Source organism: Physella acuta, unplaced genomic scaffold (genome assembly GCF_028476545.2).
Source record: "Physella acuta isolate Inbredline_101_S28 unplaced genomic scaffold, ASM2847654v3 ptg000071l, whole genome shotgun sequence".
NCBI lineage: Eukaryota > Metazoa > Mollusca > Gastropoda > Physidae > Physella > Physella acuta.
Window position 1 is genome coordinate 111,129 of NW_026731591.1, and position 16,511 is coordinate 127,639.

General features: G+C 36.9%; 1 non-coding gene across 1 annotated transcript; it reads left to right on the plus strand.

Moving 5' to 3' along the window:
* The first annotated feature begins 16,161 nt into the window (after positions 1–16,161).
* On the plus strand, positions 16,162–16,233 carry Trnah-gug (transfer RNA histidin (anticodon GUG)). The gene has a single exon. It is a non-coding gene; the product is annotated as a tRNA-His (tRNA).
* The last annotated feature ends 278 nt before the right edge of the window (positions 16,234–16,511 follow it).

The following is a 16,511-nucleotide window of genomic DNA, read 5'->3' on the forward strand; positions in this document are numbered from 1 at the left end:
TATTTTATCTACCGTCGATGACGGCTTGTATGAGTGAGAAAAACTAAGACAACTATATTTTTTTTTATCAAGTTATACATTGTAACAATTATAAGATCGTTATAAACTATCTCATTTATAGCGTCGTTGAAAACTGTTAAATTATAACGTCGTTATAAACTTCCGTTTGTGTTTTAAAACAACACAGACGAATAACGCTAGGTTTGGGAGTGTGGGTGTACTGCCCGCTTAAGGCTATGGAGACGTATTTGGTTTTTTGTTCAGTTAGTCGAAATATATTCGACTTCAAATATATCGTCCTCTTTTTTACGTTCTCGTATATACGAAGTATAGAGAAAGCTGTGACTATGTCTGTTCATAACATCTGTACAACGTTATTTTGTGAACGTGTTAAACCTTTTTTTTTCTTTACTAATTTTTTTTACATATATTTTTAGAAATTGAAAATATTTTTAAGAATTGCTGCAGTTAGTTTCTTTACTAACGTTAATGTTTTTTTCCTACATCCCGTTTACGTGATTAAATAATTCACAAACTATTTCACGTTGAATTTTTAATCCTTAGATCGATCTCATACAATCACTCGTGCTTGTAACACACAGTAACAAGTAGTTATATGTTTATAGTTTAGTTATTCTGATTTTTATTCATCCCCCCCCTTCCACATAATAACCACTAATGACATCGAGCAGAAAACAGTGGCTACTATAGCGAACTAAACTCTACTAACCTGGTATTCGGAAGTTACTAGACTGAGACCACGTGACCACACCCCTATTATACACGTACAATAAACAAGAACAAACAGGAGAGGTCAACGTGACAACAGACATCACATAACACGAGGGTTGAACATGAACAATACAGACAGGTATTATATAACACGAGGGTTGAACATGAACAATACGGACAGGTAACATATAGCACGAGGGTTGGACATGAACAATACAGACAGGTAACATATAACACGAGGGTTGGAAATGAACAATACAGACAGGTAACAGATAGCTTGAGGGTTGAACATGAACAATAGGGACAGTAACATCGTATAATGAACATTATCCATCCATACTATTCACTACAAGAATACATTGATCTACAAACTCAAGAAAACAGTGGCATCTAATCACTCCAGATTATCCTACAATACTCGCACTATATAATATAGACTGACTGTTAGCGTAAATATTGGTGTGCAGGGATTAGTTCATATTTAACGCTATTTATTTAAAAAAAAATATCAAATTTATTTACATAATCCTTATGAAATACCACAATATTGGAATATAATATTACTGGCTCTTTAAAAACTGTGAAATTTTGTAAATTGTAACTTTTGGCTCTTCTTCTCTAAAGGTAGCCGACCGCTGGACTAAGATCAGTGCAGATTTGTCCCTTTTGTAAGGGATCCAAAAAATAAGATTAAATAATCAATAGAAAACGTGCTATAGCGTGATTGCTTCAATCTGTAGAGAACAATGTGAATAAAAGTTTCATCTGTCTACTTTCTTCTTTAAAAATGAAATGATTAAAATAATTAATAGTCAACCAAATTAAACTTGCATACTGTTTGTGTTTATTCATCTCTGTTAATTTTATTTTTATATCTTGTAGTTTGTTTTATAAAGGGGAAGTAATAAATATGCAACCATCCTGTCTACATCCCAATTAAACAACTCGAGTTTGATAACACAAAATTGTACTTTTCGTCCATTACTGATTGTCCAACTACATATTCATAGTCTTTACCGAAGTACCTCAAATGCTATAAAATTAAAACAAATAAATAAAAATAAAAATGTATATTGTGTTTCTGCATTTCTAAGCTTTTTATTCGCAGCTGTTAATTCGTTTCGCTGTAATTGTTTTTTTTATGTATCGTTCTAATAAGAATGTGATCTACAAGACATGTCAGTGTGTCCACTTAATTAAAACGCACGGAAGTCATCATGTTTCAACACACACACACACACACACACACACACACACACATACACACACACACACGCGCGCATACATACACACTGGGCAAGAATGCAAAACTGGACTCTTTTGACTCATTAAAGACTATTGTCAAACTTAGTTTCTTGTACATTACCACAAAACGTTTGTTGTAAAATTCATAAAGATTTTTTTTTTATGTCTCGTTCTTATAAGAATTTGATATAATAGACATGGCACGGTGGCCTCTTAATTAAAACGTACGGAAGTCATCATGCTTAAACACACACACACACACACACACACACACATACACATTGGGCAAGAATGCAAAGCTTGACTCTTTTGATTCGATAAAGTCTATCGTCAAACTTAGTTTCTTGTTCATTACCGCAACTAGGTTGTTGTAAAATTCATAATGACAAAAGAGACAAGAGCAAATACTGTTTCTAAAAGATAATGTCAGAAAAATGCTCAAGTCGACATAAATACCCAACATACACAAGTGTACTCTTTGTTTTAATATTTTTATTCATGCTTAATGAAACAAATATAATGTTTGGTGGTATGTTTTCCACACCAAACCTAACGATGCCGTTTATTTTACTTTAATTAGTCCCTCATGTAAGGGATCCAGAAATAAATGATTCTACCATTAACTACCTATGCTGAAACAAATTTTAACACTACTTAAATAATTATTCTTAAAATAAAGGTAATGTTTATTCATTATAAGTGAAAATATGGTACAAGTTGTATTTTATTTTATCCATAACTAGTACACAATTATTTGCCTACAGAATAATTGCATACATTTTTTAAGTAAAACAGTAATAGACATTGTGCATTTTGTTATGAGTTGTTCTATTCGAATCTGTTTGAGCTATTTTAATAAGTTATTTCCCTTGAATTTAAAAAATGTGTGTCCCTTCTGTCAGAGATACAGAATTAATATTAAACAAAGTGATTTAAGTGTAGTTATGCATCGTTTTTTCTTACTTAAAAAACTTTTTTTTAATAAAGTAAATGTTTATTCTGGGTGAAAACGATATATAAGATAAAGGTTGAAACAATCGATATTACTGCACGATATTGTGATTTATATAAAATTATGTAAATTAAAATTATGAATAAAAAAGCCACATCGTATTATATTACTACTTTTCCAATGAAATTTGTACTGCGTTTTAATTAGATATGAACTTTTTTGAGGATATCAAATTTTTTGAACCATATAATTTTACTTTTCCCAAATTTTCTTGCAATTTTTTAATTAAATAAAGTTCACAAACAAATATCTTAGGGGTCGTCCAAAAATGACGTCACACTCGTAGGGGGGAGGGGGGTCCGTAATTTTGTGACGATGTGTGATAAGGGGAAGAGGGGGGGGGTGTTATAAAAAAAGTTAGAAAACGAGTTTTAGCCTTTATTTCACGTTAAAGAAAACGGTTTTAATAAATCGTAATAGGAATTGATCAAAATACTCTACGATGACATAGTTCTGACAAGATTTTGTAAAAATGTCGATGTTTTAAGAAAAATTTAACAGCAATTTTGAGGAGGGATTGTAGGCTGATGAGGGGTGGGGTCTGGTTTTTTGTGACGACGTGTGACGGAGGGGAGGGGGGAGGTAAAAATCGTCAAAACAGCGCGTGACGTCATTTATGAATGACCCTTTATAGTCAAATTAAATATAACCAGACATTGTAGCATTACACGCTTGGAGGAGGGGGTAGGTGGATGGCATCAAAGCAAAAAAAAAAAAAACATATACACCACATGTGTATATCTATCTTCTATATATATAACTCTTCGTGGAGACATAAGAAAACAAACACCACGCAGTTTAGCCACCACCCTCATCCCCACCTGTCAGGTGAGCTGTGGTTCACCCCGAATGTCTACCATACTAGAGCAAGGTTAGTGACGGCTATTAGGGGCAGATAATTTAGTATTAAACGATTTGAAACGAAGGGGAGGTAACAATTTATGATTGATCTTTTCTTTGTCTGTAAATGTAAACGGCTACTTTCACGGGATGGGGGGAGGGGGGGGGGGGGGGGGCGGGAGGGGGTAGTGTTGAATTCACAAATTATGAATTGCTGATAAGCAGAAAATAAAACAACTAGATGGCGGCGTATACTACGTCGCTGGTCAGCTCGTTTCAATTAAAGTTCCAAAATGCATTCTGAACAGAGGCGTAGCGACCCTACCCGGCGCCCGGGGACAAACTTTTCGATTTGCACCCCCCCCCCCTCGTGATTTCGATTTGCACCCCCCCTCAAACTTTCGATTTGCACCCCCCCTCGAGATTTCGATTTGCACCCCCCTCAAACTTTCGATTTGCACCCCCCCCCCCCTCGAGATTTTGATTTGCACCCCCCCTCAAACTTTCAATTTGCACCCCCCTCAACCTTTCAATTTATTTTTCCAACCCATTTTGGCGCCCCCTAAGCTCGGCGCCCGGGGACATATGTCCCCCCCCGCCCCCCCCTCCTTCGCTACGCTAATGCAGCATTCAACAAAAACTGAAAACTCACGAATTGTTGGGGAGGATGACTTCTAGAAGGATTGAGCTGATATTAGAGAAAACAATGCTAGAACCTTCTGTGTTAATCACTGACTAAAGATTAGCACATCGCTATTATTGACTTTCATTATTTTAAAGATATTAGTTTTGTTCACTGGCCACTAGACATGTCTGACTCGACATGATGGCCAAAACACATTGGGCCACAACACGGGTGGCCAAAGGCAGTATAGATCTCAACCTATGGGCCACGATGATGTGACCTCTGAGAACGGGTTGTAGCGGGTTGATGTAGTTTGGGTTGAACTTTACCAGGAGGCTCCTAAATGTATTTTTTTATCAAATCATTATCCCATTTTTGATGCAATATTTTACTGTTGGCTTTGTAAACTTCTGGCTCTAATAACATGAGTAAACATTATTTATAAATTAAAACTTCAATAAAATTAGCGTGTCTGATTTCGGAGTAATATTGCACTTGAGAGTAAATAATGTTGCTTTCTGTTGTTGGTGATTTTAATGTATTAAAATAAAACTAAGGTTGTTTAAATCAAAGAGCGAAATCACGGAAACAACATATTGAGTAGTCGCTCACCCTTCACTTCAACTGCCCAGACTGTCTACTATATCACATATTTCATTCATATCGTGATAGAGGATAAAGTATTATTTGTAACATCAACTATAACATATATCTATCAACGAGAATACAGTGATCTACAATAGTGGCATTTAACTTCTACAAACTATCCTACAGTACTCACACTATTCTACCGTAGAATGACTTCTAGCACAAAATGTAGACCACCGAATTGACGAGAATTGTTATTACATATTGTAGACATGAATTAATAAATTAATACATATTTTACGACTTCAGTACAATCATATATTTTTAAAAAGAAAAACTATGAAGTATAGTGAATTACATTTTTTTTTGTTTCGAATTCATTTCATGTATTTGATTTAGTTATTTCCCTTCATGTAAAAATGTTTTCTAAACTACTCTAAGGTGATAATGCTTTCGGCCTTAGCCCGCGCCCTTTTCAAAATATACTATACATAGTTTTCCCAACTACTGGGCCTTTTAGCGTTGAAAACAAGGCTAAAGATTGGAAGAAACTATATCAATGGGCTAGCTCATCTATTGATGAAAGTGTTAAGAAAACACACCTTCATAGCGAGGTGGCCGCTCACTTTGTTGGCGGACAAGCCATAAGGGAGAAGACATCCGCCCTCATTGGACAATGCATCTAGCATCTAAAATCTAGAGTATTATTTCCTTCACACCTTAGTAATCATACGACAAATCCCAGTGACGTCGTTGTTTCGAGGGTCACCCGGTTTCGCCCTCCTCCCAAAAATCAAATATATATTTGATATATATATATAGTTGCAATTGGTGTCATCCCTCTCCATTTTGCCTAATGGCGTCAATTTGTGCGTGTTAAATTAATCCACCGAAAACCTCATCTTGAAAAACCATTGTTTTCATCGTAGATTATTAGATTTTGGTGTCACCCAAACCTCGGTCGTTGATTGACATCAGCTATTTAAAATATTTAACAAAATCATTTTTTTCATCTGTAAATTTTGTAGTTGGTGTCACCAACACCCACCCGGGTGATAGTTTTAAAGTGTGCACAGTAATAATAAAGTTCTTTATCTATAGTCAGTTATTAATACATGTGGATTAATTTTAATTAATCATTAATTGAACTGGAAAAATGCGTATTTCTTCTATATGTTTTGCAATTTTTCGCCTTGATGCCATTCCCCTTAACGGTGTCATCCGGTGCGGTCCCCACTCCCCACATCCGCCTCGAGACGCCTTTGACAAAACCAATGTTTAAGGAGCAAGGTTATTCGTAATGTGCTTGCAAACAAAGCGGTATAAGTGATTATTATCCTGCTATTACTTTTTCTTTTGTTACTTCGCAGGGGACATCTTTTTTTTTAAAGTCAGATTGGCGCTAGACAACACCCAACAAAGTAATGTTACCTTGTACCTTTGTGTTGATGATACACTAAAAACACTGAATTACTTAAATGTAAAACAAGAAGGCGCTGTTTTTCTTAGATCATAGTTGTTGGGGCGCGGGTTTGTCCACACTACTGCCAGGACGCCCCAGGGAGTTCTGTAAGAAAACCTTGAGAGTACGTTAATTATCTTCCGTTATACTGAAATAGAACAAACCTCGGCGACCGCCCAGGTGTCAGGGTCGTCACTGTGTCAGGAGCCACCGGTTACACTACCACAGGGGCGTCACGAGGCGCACTCAGGAGCCACCGGTTACACTACCACAGGGGCGTCACGAGGCGCACTCAGGAACCACCGGTTACACTACCACAGGGGCGTCACGAGGCGCACTCAGGAGCCACCGGTTACACTACCACAGGGGCGTCACGAGGCGCACTCAGGAGCCACCGGTTACACTACCACAGGGGCGTCACGAGGCGCACTCAGGAACCACCGGTTACACTACCACAGGGGCGTCACGAGGCGCACTCAGGAGCCACCGGTTACACTACCACAGGGGCGTCACTAGGCGCACTCAGGAACCACCGGTTACACTACCACAGGGGCGTCACTAGGCGCACTCAGGAGCCACCGGTTACACTACCACAGGGGCGTCACGAGGCGCACTCAGGAGCCACCGGTTACACTACCACAGGGGCGTCACGAGGCGCACTCAGGAACCACCGGTTACACTACCACAGGGGCGTCACGAGGCGCACTCAGGAGCCACCGGTTACACTACCACAGGGGCGTCACTAGGCGCACTCAGGAACCACCGGTTACACTACCACAGGGGCGTCACTAGGCGCACTCAGGAGCCACCGGTTACACTACCACAGGGGCGTCACGAGGCGCACTCAGGAACCACCGGTTACACTACCACAGGGGCGTCACGAGGCGCACTCAGGAGCCACCGGTTACACTACCACAGGGGCGTCACTAGGCGCACTCAGGAACCACCGGTTACACTACCACAGGGGCGTCACTAGGCGCACTCAGGAACCACCGGTTACACTACCACAGGGGGGTAACTGGGCGCACTGTTATTCGTATAAGATAGTAACTTAGCTGTATTTTGTTTTTACAATATTTGAGTGGGTGGGGGAGGGTTGGATTGAGACGACCGAATCATTGAGGCGTGTTTTGCCGTTAAAATATTTCTTTATGTAGGATGTGTTGCTATAGAGAGACCGATGACGGTAGATGAGGGTAAGCGTGTATCAGCGGTCAGCCAGTCACGCGGAGTTCTTTTCGCTGTGGTTGCTGTGGTTGATGTGGTTGCTGTGGTTGCTGTGGTAGCTGTGGTTGATGTGGTTGCTGTGGTTGATGTGGTTGCTGTGGTCGCTGTGGTCGCTGTGGTTTCTGTGGTTGCTGTGGTAGCTGTGGTTGATGTGGTTGCTATGGTTGCTATGGTTGATGTGGTTGCTGTGGTTGCTGTGGTTGATGTGGTTGCTATGGTTGATGTGGTTGCTGTGGTTGATATGGTTGCTGTGGTTGCTGTGGTTGATATGGTTGCTGTGGTCACTGTGGCAGCTGTGGTTGCTTTGGTTGCTGTGGTTGCTGTGGTTGCTGTGGTTGATATGGTTGCTGTGGTTGCTGTGGTTGCTGTGGTTGCTGTGTTATTGTGGCATGGGGTAAACAGCGGGGTGTTCATATAAAAAGCAGTAGACTTAAAGACATTCGCTGGTATATTTGACCAGATACATAGTGTAAGATTTAAGTAAATAATGGGTAAATACTATAGCTGTAACGAAGCTGTTGAACAGACAGCGGGCTATAAATGTTGAGGATAATATATCGGACACAGTCGAAGTTGCATTTGTTATGGAGATGTAGCCGGCAGCATTACATGTGTAAAATGTTACCGTGTTTGTTTATTGTATGCTTACTTCATGTATGTGTATGTGTGTGTTTGTGTGTGTTTAGTGTGCGGATTTGACTAATACAAAACTGATGTGTTATTTTAAAATACATTTTAATTAACTGCTGCTTACAAACTTTTTTTTAATGTATGGTCTCCTTTCCAACGAAACGTTAGAGAAAAATGGGATGATACAAGCGAGTTACTTCTCGGAGGTGGTGACAAAGATAAATTACCTCCCATGTAGATTTATTATTATTTTTTTCTGTTTTTTTTATTGCAGGTTAAATAATATTAATGTAATTATAATTTCTTTTTTAAATTCTAGATTGTAATTTTTTTTTAAATGAAGGTAATTAGGTTTCAACTTCATCAAAAATTCTTAATTAAAAAATACATAGAAATCTGAAAACATCAATTTTTCTTATTGTTTGTAAATTGTGTTTAAATAAAAAAAAAATTTAAGAAGTTTAGCACCCCCCCCCAAATTTTTATGAGTTTAATTTTAGAATAAATTTGAATTTTTCCTAATGCATTGATATAGAACAGGGGTCTCCAAAATACGGCCCGCGGGCCGCATAAATCAAAGACATGTCTGGAAGAAACTGGCCCCCGAACTGAAATTTAATAGTTAATTTGGCCCTCGGACTGAAAAGTTTGAAGACCCCTGGACTAGACAATAAAGTGGCTCCCTACAATAAAATTATTACAAATCGCCTCACAACAAACCTAACGATACCGATTTATTATTTTCATTTGATTTTTTTTTTTACCTAGGGGTAAAAATGGTTGACGTAATTGTCTGGTGGAAGGCTTTAGCTTTCATCTTGTAGAGCGTCTGCGTAGGTATATAGGCCTATTATGCTGTCTTTGTAGGGCCCCCCTACACCGATATTTCATTATAGCTTATAGGGTTCTGGGGATGTTAGTGTTTTAGGTGTAGCTTGATTCCTTTTACTTGGGGGGGGGGTGTTAAATCGCAGAAAACACATTGGAAGGCAATTACGTTTAAATGCTCTTATGCACGGTGCCTTACATTTTCAAGTGGATAACGTTAATTATGTAATTACTTATTGTTGTCCCTCGAAATAGAAGGAGCCAAAATTGTTTTATATAAAGAGATCATCTATATTCGCTTGATGATTTGAGAATCACCATTGAAAAAATAATGTATCTTAAAATAAAGCTAAAGTTTGATATTTAAGATTTTTTAAAATTTTCAATTTTGTTTTATAAAAATACATTTTTAATTACAAGATTTAAGTTTGCACTAATTTTATTTCTAAAATATTTATTCAATTAATATATGTGTTTAGCAAACTGTACTAATTTCTTATTTATTTATTTTTACTTATCTATTTAAATAAGTTGTCTCCCTTAATATAAATTTTCCGAAAAAGGGAAAGCAATACCCTTTGTCTAGAATCTAGACCAAGCCTAAGGCAAAATTTAACTTTTTGTGTTGGTTATTGCAGTTTTCCTTTACTCTTGTCTTTAGAAGAAAGAAAAAAAAAACGATTAACATCTTATAGACAAAAAGAACATTGTCTTAAAGAATCTAGATTTCAACAAAAAACACTCGAAAGACGCCACACTATCGATTCTCTCAAACAGTGCTCGAAACAAAGTGTAAAAATAAAACTATATTAAAAGGAATTAAACATATCTTTAAAATTCTATTAAAAATAAAAAAAAAACTCTAAATGCGTTGGTGTTTAACATATGAGGCTATTATATGTAAGTGTTGGTGTCCCCAACATATGAGACTGTTATATGTAAGTGTTGGTAGGCCCAACAAATGAGACTATCAATACATTTACATCTTTATTTTTATTTAATTATGTATTTATTTATTTTAATTTTTAATTTTCTTCATATTTTGAAAACAAAACAATCAAAACAGAAGTATGTGCTTAGACATATGTTTACGGCACCGGGAGGCTTAGCGGTAGAGAGCTAGACTGCTAACCTGAAAGTATGGCGATCGAATCCGGGTCCAAGTCAGTAGAACGTCCTTTAATGCACACATCTGTGATGTGTACCTATGTCATGTTATGGAAATTAAGTGCTGACCACACTTTCCGTTATATGCAAGAAACATATGAACTCTATCTGCCCATGATTGCTGGGTGTAAACAGGATTATGTACTATTTTCTTACTTTCTACATCCAACTTATATATTAACATGTAAGCGTTTTCCAACATTATGTTTACTTAATTAATTAATTTGTTTTGCACATTCTTTTTGAATAGAAAGAATATAAAGACCACCATGTGGGTTACTTGAGTTATAGGATCCAATTAGATGTGTTTCTATTACATTCAATTAGGGGAAGTAGAGTTTGATTGCGTGGGTGGCAAACAGAAGACCGACATCAGTGTATTATGGGATAGATGACTTTAAGATAGAGCATATGATGTTCACCATGACCGAAAAAACTTTTAAGCTTCAAATTTTTTTCTGGAAAACTCCCGTCTGACGTATTGCACTGCTGACATACTAGTGTCTCTACGATCAACGAATGTTTAATTACGTTTTGTTGAAGCTTAGTCATTGATTGTGAAATCAATACAACTAACGCTACAAACAGAAACTAATACAAAAACCAAATGCTATTAAAACAAAACGCTACAACAACTAAAAGCACTACTTCATCCGCCTTTTTTGTCTTTAGCGTGAGACAGGTACATCAGAGCTCGGTGGACTCATGAACGTCTTACAGTAAAGAGTCCGATTCGAGATCCGAACTCGAAACCTTCGGGCTAATAATACCACTTTTATATCTTGATTGTTACTGGTTACAGCGACACCATTGCTGTCCACTAATTGTTACACATTCCTCATCCTTTCTCACATCTTGTTCAGTGGTTCTAACTACGTTTTCATCTAGACCAGCAGTAGCATGTACCGTTTTAACTGAATAAACGCGCTCTATAAGACCCTCAACAAGAGGGGAAACAATCCAACCTATGTATCATCATACAACTTTCTAACGCTAACACAGTGGACACAGACGACACTCGAACAAAAACATATTAGTGGAAATAATATTTTCTGTAGGCCAACCAGAACAAGCCTTCGCCGTTTTAAAAGTTAAAAGGGGACAACTGGACATTGGATTGTTGATTTGTCGTCCACACAACTTGGTGGTTGACATAGAGGGTGATACACACACCCTCCTCACCCAGCTCAATAGTTGACAGAGATGGTGATACACACACCCTCCTCAATGGTTGACATAGAGGGTGATACACACACCCTCCTCACCCAGCTCAATGGAAGGTGGACAGTTTGTTTTTATATAAGCAAACACGGTCATGTTGCCTGTAGATCATCTGTGATAGTGACAATACAACTAGAGATTAAGATAGCAACTACATGGCGGTATTACAGCAGAAGGTAGATTATGCGTTGCGATACATAAGAACAATCCACATAGCTCTTGATATAACAAGACTTATTTAATTATCCCTATTTGAAAGGGAGCCAAAAATTTTACAGAGTAATAATAGCAAAGTAATACGTTTAGGCAACATGAAATATATATATAGAATATATTTTTTATTAGAGCTTGTGTTTTATATTTCAGGCTATAGCAATTATTTTTAATATCTATGTAAAAAATTAAGTTACTAAACAAAAATGTAATAAAAAGTGTTGTTAGGTAAAAAGTTTTGATACACATTTTAAAGGTATATTGAGTATTATATTAATTAGTTGTGCATGTATTTGTAATAAATTAATGCAAAGAGTTGTTTCCCCTATTTTTTTAAAAAATGTATTTAAAAAAAATAATATTCACATAGGGGAAGTAATACGTTTTGAACTGCCCAAGCAAAATTGTACTGGCCGCTGCATTTAAAAAAAAACGAGAGAGATGAAAGATTATTGTTGATTAAACAAATTAAACATGGTCTTTTCTGTTATTGATTTCAACATGATCAAAACGGATTCGAGTTTGAACCTTAGGGCAAATAAAGCTTGACAGCTAGAGGCAGTAATTCTTCTGGGACTGCGTAACGCTTTTTTTTGGACGATTTTTACCTCCCCCTTCCCCTCTGTCACACATCGTCACAAAAAGCCAGACTCCCCTTAAAATGAAGTCATACCTCAGCCTAAAACCCCCTCAAAATTGCAGTTGAATTGTTCTTAAAACAGCGATATTTTCTCAAAATCTTGTCGGATCTCTGGCAACATAGAGTGTTTAATCAACTTCCATTACAATCTATACAAACAGTTTTCTAAAATTCGTTTTTTAATAATGCAAAAGCATGACATCACACCATCTGAACACCACAACCCCCCCTCGCCCCACTCATCACACACCGTTACAAAATTACGGACCCTTCTCCTTACATTGTTTACGTGATTAAAATAATTCACAAAATATTTTACGTCGAATATTTTCCCGAGTTTGGTCTCATACAATCAGTCGTGTTTGCAACACAGAGTAACAAGTAATTATATTGTTATAGTTTAGTTATTCTGATTTTCTTCATTACCTCCTCCCCCCCCCCCCCCCCCCTCTTTCCACATAATAACGACTAATGACATCGAGCAGAAAACAATGGCTACTATAGCAAACTAAACTCTACTAACCTGGTATTAGGAAGTTACTAGACTGAGACCACGTGACCACACCCCTATTATACCCGTACAATAAACAAGAACAAACAGGAGAGGTCAACGTGACAACAGACATCACATAACACGAGGGTTGGACATGAACAATACGGACAGGTAACATATAACACGAGGGTTGGACATTAACAATACGGACAGGTAACATATAACACGAGGGTTGAACATGAACAATACGGACAGGTAACACATAACACGAGGGTTGAACATGAACAATACGGACAGTAACAGCGTATAGTGAACATTTATCCATCAATACTATTCGCTACAATAATACATTAATCTACAAACTCAAGAAAACAGTGGCATCTAATCACTCCAGATTATCCTACAATACTCGCACTATATAATGTGGACTGACTGCTAGCATAAATATTGGAGCGCAGTGATTAGTTCATATTTAACGCTATTTATTTCAAATAAAATATCAAATGTATTTACCTAATCCTTATGAAATACCACAATATTGGAATATAATATTACTGGCTCTTTAAAAACTGTGAAATTTTGTAAATTGTAACATTTGGCTCTTCATCTCTAAAGCTAGCCAACCGCTGGGTTAAGATCAGTGCAGATTTGTCCCTTTTGTAAGGGATCCAGACATTTAAAATGAAACACATCAATCATAATATGATTGAGAATATTTTACCACAACTTAAATAATAGATTCTTAAATAAAGCTAATGTGTCTCTGTTCTTAGTGAAAATTTGGTACAAGTTAAATTTTATTTTTTATCTAAATTTAGTACAAAATTGTTTGCATACTGTACAATTGCATACATTTATATGTAAAACAATAAATAGATATGGTGTATTTTGTTATCAGAACTTCTTCCAGGCATCTCTTTTACCGCCCCCCCCCCCCGAACGAAAGTCTACCGCCCCCCCGAAAATTTCAAGTGCCCCCCCTGAGAAAAAAGTCTGGAAGAAACACTGTTTGTTATGAGGTGTTCGATTCGTTTTTATTTGAGCTATTTTGTTAAGTTATTTCCCTTGCATTGTAAAATTGTGTCCCTTCTTTAAGGGATATAGAATTAATCTTAAATAGAAGGATTTTAGTGTAGTAATGCATCGTTTTTTTTTTACTTAAAGATCTTTAAAAAAAAAAGTAAAAAATTATTCTGAAAACGGTATTTAAGATAAAGGTTGAAAAATCGATATTACTATGGGACATTGTGATTTATATATAACTAGTGTGCCCTTCCCGCGCGTTAATGCGATCTTCAAAGTTTAAACAAATTAAACAAACACATTATGAAAGTAATGATGACATTACATTTACATTTTTTATTGAAACTTATCATTCCTTTAAAAAAGGAAGTATTATTACATTTAATTTGCATCTTCAAAAATGTATAAACTAATTTTACGAGCCGGCCCGCGGCATAACATACGCCGCTATTTAGTTGTTTCTAATTTTCAATAATTCATAATTTGTGAATTCGACAGTACCAACGCTGACACTGAAAATATTTCTTTAAAACACTATAAGTAGCTCGTTAAGGACCATAACCCCCCCCCTTTCCTTCCCCCTCCCCCCCCCCCCCCGTACGTTTAAAATCGTTGGCTCTGCTTGTAAACATTTAGAGTGAACACAGCTCACTAAAACCATGTAGGGGTGGGGAGGTAGGGAGAGCGTTTGCAGCTTGTTTTCTAACGGCTCGAAGAAGAGAATTATATATATAGATACGGAAAACTATTATAACATTCATTGTACATTTTTACTATAACATATTTATCATTGTAATATGGACATATGATTAACATTTACTTTACATATTAATTGATACGTTTATAGCATTTTTATATATTGTTACCATTTCTCAACTGTCATCTTCCCAATTGTTTTGCAAAACGTTAGGCGGATGCATCATATCGAAGTTGAGCACGCATATTGGTTGTCAAGGTTAATTTCTTTACATGTTGCCATAGAACAGATGATTTGAGACATGCATAAAGCGCATCGGCCGGTGTTGAACGTGGTATAACTGGCAGACTTTGTCTAAAATAAAATGACAATAAAATGATAGGTCCGCCAAAGATCTGCCCAATATCCCTCAAATCTTGAACTGTGCCATCAATCGCTTCAAATGCTTTTTTTTAGCTCCTTCGTGCATATTTCCCATATGGTCAGTTCACATGTTTGGTGAACTTTTCCCATTTCAGAATTTTCGGTGATATTGCATGTTGGCGTCTTGATGGAATGCAAATTCAACGGTAATTTTAGGGCTGAATGTGCTGTTCAACCACCATCTAAAAGTGTTGCTGCAATTCCAGATGAGGCAATTGCCAAGGCAATTTTATTTTTTGATCGTATCGTTGCCAAAATGATTGAAATAAGAAAGCGCCTGAGGCGCCGGGAAGTGCCATATCGGGCACCCGACCACTTTGCTTTATATTTATATATTACATATACTTTTGTATGTATGTATATACGCATGTTTATATGTATTCTCATATATTTTTTTCTGGGTGTATTTAATTTTTTTTTACCTCCCACCATACATGAATTAACACATACGTTGTTACAATTCTCAACCAAACCATTTACCTCAGGCATATTTAGCAACATTGAGTTAATGTAACTGCCCCCCCCCCCCCCACTCACCCCCTCCCCACCCCTGAGGTGATTGCTTTAAACGGTTCTAAGATAATACTAACGATTTTTATCTGTAGTCGGTTATAAATACAGCTTGATGTTGCATGTTTTCTATATCATTAGCAGGTTTACGTCATGGTGTCACCCCCCCCCCCGCTCTACCCTTGTCGGGATTTGTCAAATTTGCTCTTAAAAGACTATTTAACTCACTCTAATTAATCACTTAATTAAATGGAACTATCATTTTTCTGTATATGTTGCTATTTTAACACGTTTTTCTTAACTCAGCTTCGCGTTTGTTTGTTTGTTTGGATGTTTGTTGTTAAAAGTGACATCGAAAATTAGCCCACTTCTGATTGCTCTAGAGATCTGAAATTTGGCATGTAGGCTACTTTCGCCTAACAATTTCAGATGCAATCATAAAAACTAGCAATTAGAGACCGTAATTAGCTTAATTTAATTACGCCACAAGGACCATAACATTGAGGACATGATTTCTAAAGATGCCGACAAGACTGGAGGCCTATTGACACAGTTACTTCGGCCTCAATCGATGTGAGCGCGCTGGCCGTGATCGTATAGTGGTTAGTACTTCGCGTTGTGGCCGCGACAACCCAGGTTCGAATCCTGGTCACGGCATGTATGCTTAATTAAATTACGCCCTTTCTCTGTTTAAAGCGTATCGGTCGCTCAAGATTTTTAGTCCGTGTATTTATAAACACTTAGTCAAGTCAAACTTAATCAAGTCATTAGATAAAGTAGAAAATAAACTATATAAAAAACTTTTTAAAAACCACGTTTTTCATGTGTAGCAACGGAATAAAAAGGAGAAAATAAAATACTTAAAAAAAACTTTTAAAAAAACCACGTTTTTCTTGTGGACTAAAAAGTAGAAAATAAATTTTTCTTTTGTGCTT